Genomic DNA, 14,765 nt, shown 5'->3' with positions numbered 1-14,765 from the left:
TTCTTAATTTAACAAAAACATCCTCTGCTCCCTAAGGAGCATACTTCCTAACAGCAACAAAAAGGATGTGATTGGAGAAGAGAGGTAACTGTGGGGAGCAATCCGGACTGGACTGAGTTACTGGAATTAAGACTTATTCTATGCATCTGCTCTCCCACAATATGGCGCTGGGAGAGAAGTAAACAGCTTCCGCACAGCTGCCTCCAGTTCAGCTAATAAACTGTAGGACTTGCTCCTGATTGGAGGAGAGCAGCGTACTCGGCGTGTGGGCAGCCGAGTTAGGATTGGCGGAGGAGGACTATAAAGGAGGAGAGAGACGGCATGCACCAGAAACATCTAAGGGGAACATCTAGCTGAAGGAACACCTGTGCAGCCCCCGAGAAGAGCCGGCCGGCGGTGTGCCGCTCCCCTGCGGAAGTGGGGAATGTGGCCAGGGGGAACCGCCCTTCCACGGAGGTGGAAGGGATAGTAGCCAACCCGGGAAGAACCAGCAGCAAACCCGGGGAGGGCCGAGCAGACGAAAGAACAGCGCAGGGTCCTGTGTCGTTCCTCCACGAAGAGGGGGAGCGACAGTAACGGCTGTTTTGCTGGATTTTATTCACTGAGGGTATGTTAGCACTGCCCACCTCCTGCCCCCGACTCCCACCTGCTGGGTTGTGGCTTTAAGCCTTCTAAGGTACCCTGCAAGTGAAGCACGTCTAAACAGGGTGGGACTGGATTCTGGTGTCGGTGACAGACCACAGTCCCCGGGTGGTGACAGTCCCTTCCAAGAAGCGATGATGGGCAACTAGAGGAGGTGGAACACAGGTCCTCCAAGAAACCTGTACTCCGTTGCCTGCCTGCTCCTCCTCCTTCCGCTGTGCTGTGCACAGGCCTCCTGTGCAGAGTGTAGACACAGGGCTCCCCACAGAGCAGTGGGGACACGAGCCTCAGTAGCCAGTCTCTGGGCGCCCAGGGTCTGGTGAGCAAGGACCATGCTGCAGTGAGATGTAAGGTGCTGTGCAAAGAGCGGGGACAGGCCAGGGCTCCCTAATCTACTGCCTCGCACAGAAGACGGCACCGTGTGTCACCATAGTGCTGTCTGCAACAGCAGACTGGAAACAGCCCCGCACCTACCCACAGGGAACTGATGGTGTCTGCCAAGGTAACACCACACAGCAGAATTCTGTGTGCCTGTCATCAAGAGTGAGAGCGAGACCGAGACTCACTCTAGTATTGATAAGGAAAGCCTTCCCAGACACACCGTTAAGTGAAGGGGAAAGAAGCCAAAGCAGAACAGTGAGTGCAGAACAGCGAGTGTAGGATAACGTGTTTTGTATTAAAAGCAGGAAATCTAAAAAATACCACAGAAACAACAGGAAACATGATAACAGTGACTGCCTATGAGGAGACAGAACTATGAGCTGAGAGGGGCCATTTTCATTGTAAATATTCATATTTATTTTGTCTTAACTTTCAAAATCATGTAAATCATGTGACCTATTCAACGTAAATGGAGAACAAAGCAGAAGCCTTCCGTTTAAGGCAGTTGGCAAAGGCACGGCCAGCCTTCCAACACAGCTGATGTGCCAGGGACATGTCTGCTGCAGAGGGGCGGGCCTGGCTCTCCTGTCCCCTCATGGCTGTGCAGCTGCAATGAGCCTTCTGAGGACAGATCTCAAGAAGTGATCTGGGGCTGGCACTGTGATGTAGTGGGTAAAGCTGCTGCCCACAGCACCAGCATGGGTACCGGTTCAAGTCCCGGCTGCTCCACTTCCCATCCAGCTCCCTGCTAATGCGCTTGGAAAAGCAGTGGAAGATGGCCCAAGTCCTTGGACACCTGCACCCACATGGGAGACCCGGAAGAAGTTCTTGGCTCTGGATTGGCACAGCTCCAGTTGTGGGGAGCAACCCGGACTGGACTAAGTTACTGGAATTAGGACTTATTCTATGCATCTGCTCTCCCACAATATGGCGCTGGGAGAGGAGAAAACAGCTTCTACGCAGCTGCCTCTTGCCAACTTGAGTGCTGACCTCCAGGAGCTGATCCTGCTCCTGATTGGAGGAGAGCAGCGTACTCGGCGTGTGGGCAGCCGAGTTGGGATTGGCGGAAGAGGACTATAAAGGAGGAGAGAGACAACATGCACCAGGAACATCTAAGGGGAACATCTATCTGAAGGAACACCTGTGCAGCCCCCGAGAGAGCCGGCTGGCGGTGTGCCGCTCCCCTGCGGAAGTGGGGAAGGTGGCAGGGGGAACCGCCCTTCCATGGAGGTGGAAGGGACAGTAGCCAACCCGGGAAGAACCAGCAGCAAACCCGGGGAGGGCCGAGCAGACGAAAGAACAGCGCAGGGTCCTATGTTGTTCCTCCACGAAGACGGGGAGCAACATAATGGTGCCGTGACTCGGATATGAAGCCTAGGCAGGGCTTAGTGTCGTTCCTCCACGAAGAGGGGGAGCGACATCCAGTCATTGCGGCCATTTGGGGAGTGAACCAGAGGATGGAAGATAGATTGATCGATCTCTCTCTCTCTTACTCTGTGTGTGTATATGTGTGTGTGTCCCTATCTCTTCCTCTCTGTAACTCTGCCTTTCAAACAACCACATAAATCTTTAAAAAAAAAAAAAAAAAGTGAGCCAGCTTCTAGCTGATCCCCCTGGGGCACTTGTTCTCAGGATCCAGCTGCTAGGCTGTGAGGACATCCAGGCCACACGACGAGGCACTGCAGCCAGCCAGCATCCCAGCTGCCAGTCATGGAGCAGAGCCTCTGAGGTGGCTCCAGCCCACGCATCCTCTCCGTGCTGAGTGAGGCATCCAGTGAGAACCGCCTTGCTGAGCCCAGCAACCCTGAGACCTGTGAGAGATGATGAAATGGTTACCTGTTCTAAGCTGCTACATTCCGGGCAGCAGCTCTCAGCTTGTGCCCTTGTCTTACCAGTGATTTTCCAAGGCAGAAGCTTTCTGACATGCTTGGAACAGTTCATCTGGGATTGTGAGAAGTTAATAGTAACAACCCGGCAGGGGCAAGTGCTGAGCTGGCCCTAGCAGAGAAGGAACGTCTAGAACCAATACAGCACGTGACCCCAGATGCCTCTGGGGACGCGCTCAGCAGGCTGCTGGATGCAGTGGTCTGGGCTCCAGAGAGGGGCTGCGATAGTGACAAGGGTGTGGGTGGGGTCCATGTAGAGGGGACAATCTTAGAAACAAGGTGTGGTGTGTACGTGCTACCATCTAGGTGGGCTGCACAGACGAGAGGCAGCCCAGGACAAACTCTAGGGCTGCTCCCACTGAAACTGCCCACGGACGAAAGGAAGCAGGTGGAGAAGTCATGGGAGGAAGGGGGAGGGACGGAAGCCCCAGACCAGCTCAAACTGTCAAGGTCAAAGATGTCAATGGTTGCCCAGAAAATATGGACAGAGGACGCCTACGAGGTTTGGACGTGTGGACAGCACCAGGGATTGCAGTATTGAAGTCTGTTAAGGGGGCAGGAGAAAAGCGAGATCTCAGAGCCTTCCCACGGCCACAAGTGACTCTAACACGACTCAGAACGAGCGAGCGTGAGCAGGAAACAGTTCTGGGCTTCCTGCTTTGCCTTCTGAGCAGCACTGGGGAGACAAAAAGGGGAAGAATAAAAACCCCAGGAAGGGAGACAAACATTGACAAACAGAACACCTATCATCCATGTGTCAGAGGTACATAGGGAGTTAGGTTACCAAACTGCCTGCCCCTTGAATTCTTTTTTTTTTGGGGGGGGCGGGGGGTGGCGAGGGGATGAAGGCTTCCAGGCTTTCATCATTGAACATTCTGGGCAATGGCAGGGACAAGTGCAAAGGCACAGGAGTTCAGAGGCTTAGCTGGGGAGCCAGTGTGGACGCTGTGTGGGACACTCCGAGAGGAGGACACAGGCTCTGGCATCAGTCAGCGATGACCACCGAGTGAACAGGGCATGAAATAGGGTATCTGTCATCTCAGTCTTTTTGGAACAGATCTTGGACCACAATTTAAAGGGAAATGGCTTCATTTCTCTAAAACATTGAGATCTTGATTTTTTTTTCCTATACAAATTCTAAAATGCCCATAAATCAAAGCATATGAACTCAGCCACTAAAACCTATTGTGCTTGCTACATGAACAATTTTAAATCATCTCCTGGAGTAAGGCCTTCATCTGCAGCGTTCCAACACACTTGATGAGAACAAACACACAAAGAGCGCTTCTAGGAGCTGCGTGATGCCCCACACTGCCACTGCAATCCCTCCCTGCACAGGGGAAAACACATAAAAGGGCCTGGGACTCACAACAGCACACAGTGAATTAAGTGGGAATGTCAGCACGACCATATCCTACGACTCAGCTGTGAATAGATATTTTGATGAAGAGCTCACTAAATCTTTAATTGGAGATGGAGTGTCTCCATATAAAGGCAATGACGACAAAACATTCATCACAGCGCCCGAAGCCACAGCGCCACAAATGCTCTCCCGTCCTGGGGTAGGAGCGGCAGCGCAGTAAATCCAGTATTCATATTACGACGTGGCACGGGAGGTGTGATCGTGGGCCGATACAAATAAGGGTAAATGTTTTCTCCCAATGAATTTTTCTCTTAAAATCATCTCAACGCACTGGAGAAATAACGGGAGCAATCAAATGGTGACGGAGGGAGCCATTGCCGCCATAAAAATAAATCTCGGTTTACACTCAGGCCCGTTTTTACAAGGGCTGGGCCTGTACCCTCCAGCCACGGTGCAATAGCATGCTGCCGTTTAAGTCAAACATTGGTATTCTACCCCAATTCACCGGGGGAAAAGGGCGATATTTCCATTATTTAAAGCTTTCTTCCCGTGATTTTTTTTTCCCTTAAACTTTTGGGGTTGGTTACAACTTAAAGTGGCCTTCCGTTCTGTGCAACCACACCTGAGCAGGGAATCGCGGGTTTGGTTAGAATGCTGTAACGTGTGTGGTGTTTAGGGAAGAACATTCCAGCAGAAACTGTCATCGCAGTGTCCTTGGCCTCAGGTCTCACCACCTCAGAGCAAGCCAGCGTGGCTTCCAACTGCCAGCACCCGTTTTTCTCTGGATGGAGACTACTTCGCCCAGAGAAACCCGAGCATTAACGTCCCCTAAGGAGCGGTGTTCAGCCAATGATGGACAGGAACAGCATCCGCTAGCCCCCCTGGGGGACAACCCTAGGGTGGTGTTCCACTGGCTCTGGAGGTTCCTGGCAGGATTAAGGCCCAGCTGCCCACATTGGTCACCTGCTCCCCGGTGAGCTCATTTCCCTACATATTGCTAGTGCCTCCCGGGATTTCTTTCCAAGTAAACTCATACTCAATCCTTGTCTCAAATAAAGACACAGGTCATGATTTCCTGGTATTTGGCCACTGAATGAGTTTGAGTTGGGCCATGCATTAAGCCAGCATGGGACACCTGGGTATAGGGTGGTCACAGGGGTGTTGGCATGCAGAACTAACATCCAAAGCCTGCAGGGCAAGCAGCCAGAATGATGCATGGCCGACCCAGGCCACGGCGGGGTGTGTGTGCGCGTGTGCACGTGCGTATGCATGCACAGGGTGCGGAAGCTTCCCCAGTGAGGCTCGCAAAGGTTTTACACCCCAATGTCAATGGCGGATGAGGTGGGCCAGAAACTTTCTTCAGCTTAAAAACTCTGAGAATGTGAGTCTACAGGGCCAAGGTGAGCATGTGTGTGGGCTACTCTGCCCACGGACTCAGAGTATATTCCTGGACTGGAGACGCAGTGGGAAGGAGCCAGGCCTGGCCTCAGAACTTGCCAATGGATTTCATTTAGGATGAAGCCACAAATAGGGGCACACGTATACTGCCCTTAAAAGTGCAAACAGGGCTCAGCGCCACGGGTCACTTGGTTAATCCTCCGCCTGCGGCATCGGTGTCCCATGTGGGCACCAGTTCTAGTCCTGGCTGCTCCTTGTCGCTCCCCCTCTTCATGGAGGAACGACACCAAACCCTGCCTAGGCTTCATATCCGAGTCACGGCACCATTATGTCGCTCCCCCTCTTCGTGGAGGAACGACACAGGACCCTGAGCTGTTCTTTTGTCTGCTCGGCCCTCCCCGGGTTTGCTGCTGGTTCTTCCCGGGTTGGCTACCGTCCCTTCCACCTCCGTGGAAGGGCGGTTCCCCCTGCCACATTCCCCACTTCCGCGGGGGAGCGGCACACCGCCGGCCGGCTCTCTCGGGGGCTGCACAGGTGTTCCCCTTAGATGTTCCTCTTAGATGTTCCTGGTGCATGTTGTCTCTCTCCTCCTTTATAGTCCTCCTCCGCCAATCCCAACTCGGCTGCCCACACGCTGAGTACGCTGCTCTCCTCCAATCAGGAGCAGGATCAGCTCCTGGAGGTCATCACTCAAGTTGGCAAGAGGCAGCTGCGTAGAAGCTGTTTTCTCCTCTCCCAGCGCCATATTGTGGGAGAGCAGATGCATAGAATAAGTCTTAATTCCAGTAACTTAGTCCAGTCCGGGTTGCTCCCCACACTCCTCTTCCAGTCCAGCTCTCTGCTGTGGCCCAGAAGGGCAATGGAGGATGGTCCAAGTGCTTGGGTCCATGCACCCGCATGGGAGACCAAGAGGAAGCACCTGGCTCCTGGCTTCGGATCGGCGCAGTGCCGGCCGATGCAGCCATTTGGAGAGTGAACCAACGGAAGGAAGACCTTTCCCTCTTTCTCTCTCACTGTCTATAACTCTACCTGTCAAATAAATAAAAAACAAGGAAAAAAAAGTGCAAACAGCATTTGGCCAGTGCTGTGGTGCAGTACGTTAAACCCGCATCCCAAATGGGCACAGGTTCCAGTCCCAGCTGCTCCACAAGGATCCAGCTCCTTGCTAATGTGCCTGGGAAAGCAGTGGAAGATGGCCCAAGTGCTCGGGCCCTGGCACCCACAAGGAAGACCTAGAGGAAGCTCCTGGCCCCTGGCTTTGGCCTGGCCCAGCTCTGGTGGGTCTGACCATTTTGGGGGATGACCAGTACATGGAAGATCTTTCCTTCTCTCTCCCTCTCTCCTTCTCTCTCTTCCCCTCTTTCTGAAAGTCTATCTTTCAATTAAGTAAATAAATCTATTTTAAAAAAAGAAAAAACCCTGCAAACAGCAGAAAGATGATTATGGAACTTGGCTCATGTGAAGATTTTTTAAATGTTATAGGAGTAAGAAAGCAACACAGAAAGCTACAAACAGGAGAAAATAATTCGTTGTTGTACTGTTCGTTTGCCACCCTCGTCCCCACGAAGGCTGGTCTGAACATACCTTTTAAGTTTGCCATTCCATCCCCAGAGCCATGTGAAGGCTTCCCCTGCTAATGCTCATATTTTAAGAACTGCACAACATTCCAGCAACTTGGCCTTCTGTGATTTGACTACGCTCCTATACTGTACATTCAGGTCACTTTTAAGCTCTCACCATTATAAATAATGATGCAGCATCTTCCTACAGTGGCTCGCTCCTCTTTTTAGATGATTTTCCCGAAGCAGACTCCCAGAAGCAGCCAAAAGCTAGAGGCATCGCAGTGACACCTGAAACAGGCAGCCCCTCTGCTTTCATCACCTGTGGTCCTTTGATTATGTACAAAATACAACGTGGGTAACACCCCCTGGCACCCTTCTCCTCGCAAAAGAACATAAGGCAGGCATGCCCAACCGCTTCCTAAAAGTTACATACAAGAAGCCCAGAAGCCGGGAATTAAAAGCAAAGCAGTCCTTGATACTAAGTATGGGTTCGTGCAATCAACACCTATCTCTGATCTTTGAAATGAACATTTGAAAGTTAGTAGTAATTTGCAGGCGGGTAGCAGGCACTTGGTGCTAATGATCGCCTGCTCCCAGAGACACTTCCAGCCTGCGCAGGCCACCTGATCTGCTGAGATTCTCGCACTGACACTGACACTCGTTCTCTCCCAGATGCCAGGGACAGAGCCCACATGCAGCTCAGGGAGCGCCACTCACGGCTTTCATCACCCACCCCTGCCCCACCCAGGTAGCACACTCCCTGGCTGACAGCAGAGCCGTGGCAGCAGCTGTGGTTAGCCTGCAATTAGGCTGATCCCTGCTTGTCAGCCCTTCTCCACACCTCCCCCCACCCCTGTCCGCAGCAGAATCCTGGGACAGAGCCCCTCCACACCCCCACGCCTGCCTTTCATGTGTTACCTCTGCCAGGCAGTTCCAACCTCCTGCCTCGACAGACACTTCATGTCTATAAAGAGGAAGGTTCAGGGTGGGGGTGAGGGAGACCGAGAGGGGCGCTGATGGAGGGGAAGACAGCAAGAAGATTGACTTTAATTTCAAACCATCTTAGGAGCTCTAAAAAGTTGCAGGTTGACGGATGGACACATTTACTCCTCAGAACCCTTTTCATAAATCCTCACCACTTAACATGCACTCTCCAGCAGTATAAACAGCGCCGGCAGACTCCCAGAACCGCTCTTTCCCCCATGTCCGCAAGCCACACGATTGCAAGCCCATTACAGCTGTCCCCTGGAGTACGGCCCTTCCCACAGGCCTCTGTACCAGGACAGTCACACCCACCCACCGGGTGCCTGCTGCTGCTGCCGCCTCTGACCCCATGGCCAGGGTGGGCTCCTCCCTTCGCTCCAGGGAAGCCTGCAGCTCCTCCCTTGGACTAAGGCCTGCAGCTGACCCTGCAGGTGCCTCCAGGTGTATTTCATCAGCAGCTCTGGCCCCACAGATAAAGTAAGTCTCTACTAATCTTCAGGGGACCGGACATTGCCCGGGGCTGTTAGGATCACATCTTACTGAATACCAGCTTTCTCCCTGCTCTCAGTGGGCCTGAATGGGCCAGGAGGAGGCCTAGTGTGGCTCTGGAGGGTGTTCACGAGGGACCTGCTGGGATGGCAGGTGGGCCCCAGGCGCATGCACACAGGTGCGCCCACGACCAGCTGTCCCCGTTTCCCGTTAGAGGGTTAGAGGGCAGGCCATCAGCCACATGGTAAGACCTGTGTGGCAGCTTAGCCGGGGTGCCCAGGAGTAGCCACAGAGCAAGCCAACAGGCTCTCAGGTGGGCTCTGTCATCAGGAAGGGAGAGGGCTCCAGCGCCCACCTCCTGAGATTCACCCAGGAGAGCTGGCTGCTGCCACCCAGGAGTGGGGAGAGATGTGCTGAGAACCGGGGTGCTCCAAGAGGCTCTGTAAACTCTAATGGGGTCAGTGAGTGGGAGCGTTAGAATTACTCCCCCATTCGGGAGCTGAAGCACAAGTGTTTCTCAAAGTACCTCCTAAGATTACCCTGGCAGCATAAAACAGTTTTTAAATTAGAATTTATAGAAAACCACCACACCATTCCTGTCCTCAAAGGCACAGGAATAAGTGAGCATTAGCTTTCATCCCACATTTACGGGTCCACTCCTTATGGATCCTGACTGCATTTCCAGGTCAGTCCCACTGAAAAGGCAGAGAGACAGGGATATACAGACAGACGGACAAAGGTCCAGTAATCCACTGGTTCGCTCCTCAAAGGCCAGCCACAGCCAGGGCTGGGCCAGGCTGAAGACAGGAGCCTGGAACTCCATCAGTGTCTCCTAGGTGGGTGGCAGGGGCCCAAGGACTTGCTGCCTACCAGGGTACATATTAATGGGAAGCTGGAATCAGAGGCAGAGGCAGGACATGAACTCAGGCACCCTGCTACAGGATGCAAGCTAGGTCAAACCTCTGCCCCAGCTGGTCCCATCTTTATATAGTCACAGCACACAGGGCTCTCCTTTATGGCAGTTAACCAGTCTGGAATTTGATGTGTGTGTGTGTGTGTGTGTTTATGCAAAGCAATCTGCTTTCACTAAATGCGCCTCATGTTACCAATCTATCTATATTAATATCAGGCTCCATGAGGGTCAGGACTGTCAGTTTGACTCCCCACGACACCACAGGAAGTGGAAGTGTCTGTCCGAGGGGGAAGGGAGGCAGGCCACATGCCAGGACACTAGTCTCAGGAAAGCCCAGCAGGGGAGGCAATTCAGGGCAACCGCAGAAGGCCGTGTTGACACAGGCTCCCTCTGGTGCCATGAGACAGCAGAGGAGCAAGTGCAGGGAAACCTGCCAGCAATAAGTTAGCTGTGCCTCCGCAGCTGCCCTAGGGGGCTGTGGCTTTAGGGGCAGGGACAGAAATGCAGATGGGGTGGGGGAGTCCCAGTGTCCTGGCTCAGTGGGTTGAGCCACCACCTGCAGTACCAGCATTCCATATGGATGACGGTTTGTGTCCCAGCTGCTCCACTTCCAATCTGGCTCCCTGCTAATGTGCCTGGGAGGGTGGCAGGGGATGGCCCAAGAGCTCTGGCCCCTGCATCCAAATTGGAGGCCCAGATGAAGCTCCCAGCTCCTGGCTTCAGCCTGACCCAGCTCCAGCAGCTGCAGCCGTTTGGAGAGTCAACAAGCAATTGCAGGATCTCTCTCTCTCTCTCTCTCTCTCTCTCTCTCTCTGTGTGTGTGTGTGTGTGTGTGTGTGTGTGTGTGTGTGTGTGTATCTCCCTCTAACATTGCCCTTCAAATAAATAAAATAAATCTTAAAAAAAACAGAAATGCAGATGAGGCCTTCATGGGGCAGGAAGTCAGACCCAAGAAGCCACTCTCGGGTGGAAAGAGCAGACAGCCCTGACACGCAGAAGATGCTGTCACCCTCACCCAAAGCACCTTCACCCCCAGATCCATCGTCTTGGAGAACTTGAGACTGCCCGACACTAGCACCAGAATTCCTTTCCATCCCTAAGTGCCCGCCTGGTGCCTGCATCTGTGTGCACATGAGAGGCTCGGGAGTCCAGGCTTGTCAGACACCATCATGCAAAACTACAAGGCCGACACAGTGGGCGGAGCTGCCGTCCTGAGGCCTGCCCTGCAGAGTGGTATCCGTCCTTCGCCTGGGGAACTATGATAAATGAGCAAGGACAGACACTGGTCAGGACAAGCCACTTTATTTAAAAGCTTCGACAGCCCAAAGTGGTTTAACATAGATGCATTGGGAGATTTATCTAGATGATAAAATACCTGAACTTGAAAGCCACATAAATTATCATTTTGCAGTTTTTTCCCTTTTAAGATTTCACACAGTCAAGTGCTTTAAGTAATGAATGAAATGCACATACAGTTGACTTCATTTCCCACAAGCTGTCTGGTTCACTGTCTGCACGGTGCTGCTGCTTCCAGACGGGACTGGGCTCAGAGTCAGCGCCACACACCTGTGCCTGCGGCCTTTCGTCTTCTCATCACAGTGGTGAGCACCGGGTGGGGGGGGGGGGATGCCTAAATGCAGTGCGAACAGCAGCTGTGACTGGCTAAGCACCCACCACCACGTGCTGACCGCCGACATCTGCACTTCACATACTCCTAAGAGCCCAGTCAGGTGCAAGCAGTCCCATTTTAGAGATGCACAAACTTGGGAGGTGACAACTTCTGTCAACGCAGACAATTCTCTCTCACTAAAAAGCTGTGTGTTCACCAAGCTGCAGTACACATGAAAATGCTTGGCTTTCAGCAAATGCAATTGGCTACCTTTCCCTGTGTTCGCTCTCCTTTCTTAAAAAACGCACACCTACACTCAGGGAAAAGTTTGCCTCTTGGGTTTATGCTCATTTATCCATTTGTGCTTGCACGTGAGGCCTGGTTTTCAGCTGGGTGCACAGGGGTTACAAAGCGCTCTGGCCCTTTTGCACATGGGAGTGCCTGGGTTCAAATCCTGGCTCTGCCACCAGCTTCCTGCCGGAGCCCACCCTGGAGACCTGGATTGAGTTTCTGGCTCCCAGGAATTTGAGGAGTGAATTTGGGAAGTCTGTCTCTAATACATAATAAATAAACAAACAAACAAATAAATAATAATAATAATAATAAAGCTCCTTGCCATTTGGAGAACCAGACCATTCTCTGGCAGTCAGCAGCCCCACATGGAAGGCGGCTGGCAGCGGGCAGCAACAGCCCTGTGGAGGGGACCCACATCTAGCAGGGGTTGGAGACGCCCTGAAAAAAGACCATTTCTGACCCTTTACAACCCCAGCTCTCCCTACTTCTGCTGCTGCATTTTCTTTGGTCTGAGACTTCAAAGACTCAATTCCCAGGCCTGACAGTGCGGCTGCCCAGGAGGCCTTTTATCCTGCAAAACACCCCCCTCTCCCGCCAGGCTGATAATTGCTGGCCAAACCACTGCGACAGATAATCCAGCTCCCCCCCTGCAGTAATCACCCTGCACAGTCCCTCAAACCCCACACCCCACCCCTGCCTGCCGCCACTTCCTCTCCTTAATGTTTGCCTAGAACAGGGACCAGTAACAGCAGTGGTCGCAACTGCCACGGGTCAGGCGCTGCCCGCGGGGGCTCATCTAAGGCAGGCACGATCATTACTCCGATGTCAGTTCATTCAGGGAGAGGAGGGAGGGGCTCATGTGTCTCCAGTGCCAACCTCATGCCAAGCCCCCGTTAACCGTGCACAGACCTCCCAACTCAGCGCCCATGTGACCTGTCCAGCCAGGTCAGTCACAGCGCCAGGCGTGCCTGCTCTGCCACCCCGCGCCTGGAGCCTCCCTCCTCCCCAGGGCTGGGACACTGCTGTGCACTGCGAGGGGACACGGGGGATGCACAAGGCCGCCCTCTCTCCCTCTCCACTCCACAGTCAACACATCTTCTGCTTTTGACCACTCTCCACAAACGGTGCCAGACTCCAGCCCCAGCTGGGTCCTCCACGCTCTGGGAGCCGCAGGTGTTCACGGAGCAAATCTCCCGTCTACATCAACAGTGTGAACAGAGCCAAAGAAGAAATCGGGGATCATTCAAGCCAAAAAAAACACATCAAGCAGCAGATAGGATAGGTGTTCTCGGGAGCCCCAGAACAATCTCAAGGCCTGAGGGGCCTGCAGCAAGGGAGCAGAACTGTGGCCTCAGGGTGCCTTCTGGCCGGTTCTAGGAGGGTGACCCCAGGAGCTGAGAGCCACCAATTGCAGCCTCCTGAGAAATGTGTACTCGGCCGGCCGGCGGCAGAGCGGTTTCAGCACTTCCTCTGAGCTCCGCAGGCTGCAACGGGGACTCGACTCTGCCTGGCTCACTCTACACGGGCTGACCTGGCCGAGGGCAGGGTCCAGGGCTGAGTTCTCCCTGCATCCTCAGCGCCAGGGAAAACCAGTGGACTGCTTCAAGAATGAATGACTTAACCAGTTGTCCTGTGAGAGAGGCGGTCTCCCACTCAGAGAGGCAGGCACACCTGCTCAGCCAGTGCATCCTCCCTGGTGTCACACACCTGGTGGTTCACACTAAACGCTCCGCCCCCCACAGTCCCACTGCAACGAGGAGGAAGTGAGGTTAGGGGCCCTGCTTCTCTCTAGCTGTCTGCGGCCAGGCAGACTGGCCCTCCCAGCCGCACACAAGCCACAGCCTCCGGCTGCAACAGGTACTTGCTCTGTGGCCCTCCTAGCTGAATCCGCTGATGCTTACTAAGGTTTCAGCGCTGGCCAGCACCCAGTGACGTCTATGTCACAGCTCTGCGCGGTTTTAACTTTTCCCACTCGGGAGCGTGGGCCGTGAGCTCCACGGGGTGGACACACCCCTCCCTGCTGGCCCACCGCCCTAACGCCAGCATCTGGCCCTGGGCCGGGCCCTGCGGGGCACACCTGAGTACTTGTGGAATGCTTAGTTTTAGAACGGCTGAGTGTGAAGTGCCGAAGGTGGAACCCGAACCTGCGTCTGCCCTGCTGGGGTCGGAGTCCAAGGGGTTCTGGAGGGTTAGGTTGGCACCTGCGGCGAGAACCCGGGACGCACCGCGAGGCCCCGCGCTCCGCCGCCACCTGCTGCCGCCGCCCCGGGCATAGGCCTCCGCTGTGGGCCAGGAGTCCTAGGGGGGCCTCCAGGGCCGGGGCGGCGCTTACCTGCAGCGTCCCGGGCTCCGGGACTCGGGGGACAGGAGCTCGACGTGCGAGGACTCCGCGGGAAAGGCACCTGGGCTCCGCACGCAAGGCCGCCCCCGCGCCGGCCACCCGGCCCCGCCCGTGACCTGAACGCCTCGATCCGCGGGTGGGCGGAGCCGGAGGGGCGGCCTCCGCGCCCCGCCCCTCGCCGGGAGGGCCCCGCTCCGGCCCCGCCCCCACGCGCTCCCGCCTGCGGGCGCCCAGAGCCCCACCCTTCACCCTTCCAAGGGGTGCGCGCCTTTGCTTTCCTTTCCTGGGTTTTGTATTCCATTTTTTTCTTATTTTTACTGAATTGTACTTTTTAAAAAGTCGGAGTTTAAAAGTATGGTTAAGTAATGCATGAACTTTTTTTTTGTTTTAGCAAAATTGTATTATGTAGAGGAGCTTATAATGAAAGCAACAGTCCCCTCTCCCGTGCCTTCACGCGGGGACACTTTTTAATCCATTCCTGCTTTTAGTCCTCGTGGTCACCCCTTGTTGCTAGAGAAAGCAGCTGACACAGCCATTTCTGCCTCCTATTGACTTTTCTGCCAGGGTGGACGAGGATTTACTCTCTTGCTGCGCCCCTGCTGCCTTCTCCTGACACATTTACACCTCCCTTCTCACGCCCTGCCCTGCTCCGGCCGAGGCCGAGGACCAGGAGTGGATGCAGCTTTTCTGAGACCTGAAGCTGCCGCAGCTGTGGGGCTGAGAACAAAGCACTGTTGGAGACGGAGAGTGCAGAATTGGCGCTTGCAAGCCAACATTTATTGCTGGTTAGAAAAGACATCTTAGCAGTCCTGGAGCGCTGGAGTTGGGCTGCCCCCTCCTGTGGGATCTTAGGTGGTTTAAGTCCTGGGTTCTGGTACCCTCTGCCCACCTAGAACTTTCCAG

The 14,765-nt window shown here is 54.2% G+C and overlaps 1 protein-coding gene across 3 annotated transcripts in view; it reads right to left on the bottom strand.

The window, feature by feature from the left end:
• NMNAT3 (nicotinamide nucleotide adenylyltransferase 3) overlaps positions 1–14,013 on the bottom strand; it is a 97,581-nt gene extending 83,568 nt beyond the window's left edge. The window contains exon 1 of one of the 3 annotated variants that reach the window (XM_008266242.4): positions 13,854–14,013. The gene's annotated coding sequence lies outside the window, so the exon portion shown is untranslated. The remainder of the gene's footprint in view (positions 1–13,853) is intronic. The other 2 variants (XM_051818658.2, XM_070072743.1) reach the window with 2 other exon arrangements.
• Between the last annotated feature and the right edge of the window lie 752 nt (positions 14,014–14,765).

The sequence above is a fragment of the Oryctolagus cuniculus genome, chromosome 4 (genome assembly GCF_964237555.1).
Source record: "Oryctolagus cuniculus chromosome 4, mOryCun1.1, whole genome shotgun sequence".
Taxonomy (NCBI): domain Eukaryota; kingdom Metazoa; phylum Chordata; class Mammalia; order Lagomorpha; family Leporidae; genus Oryctolagus; species Oryctolagus cuniculus.
This window is presented reverse-complemented; position numbering and strand designations above follow the sequence as displayed.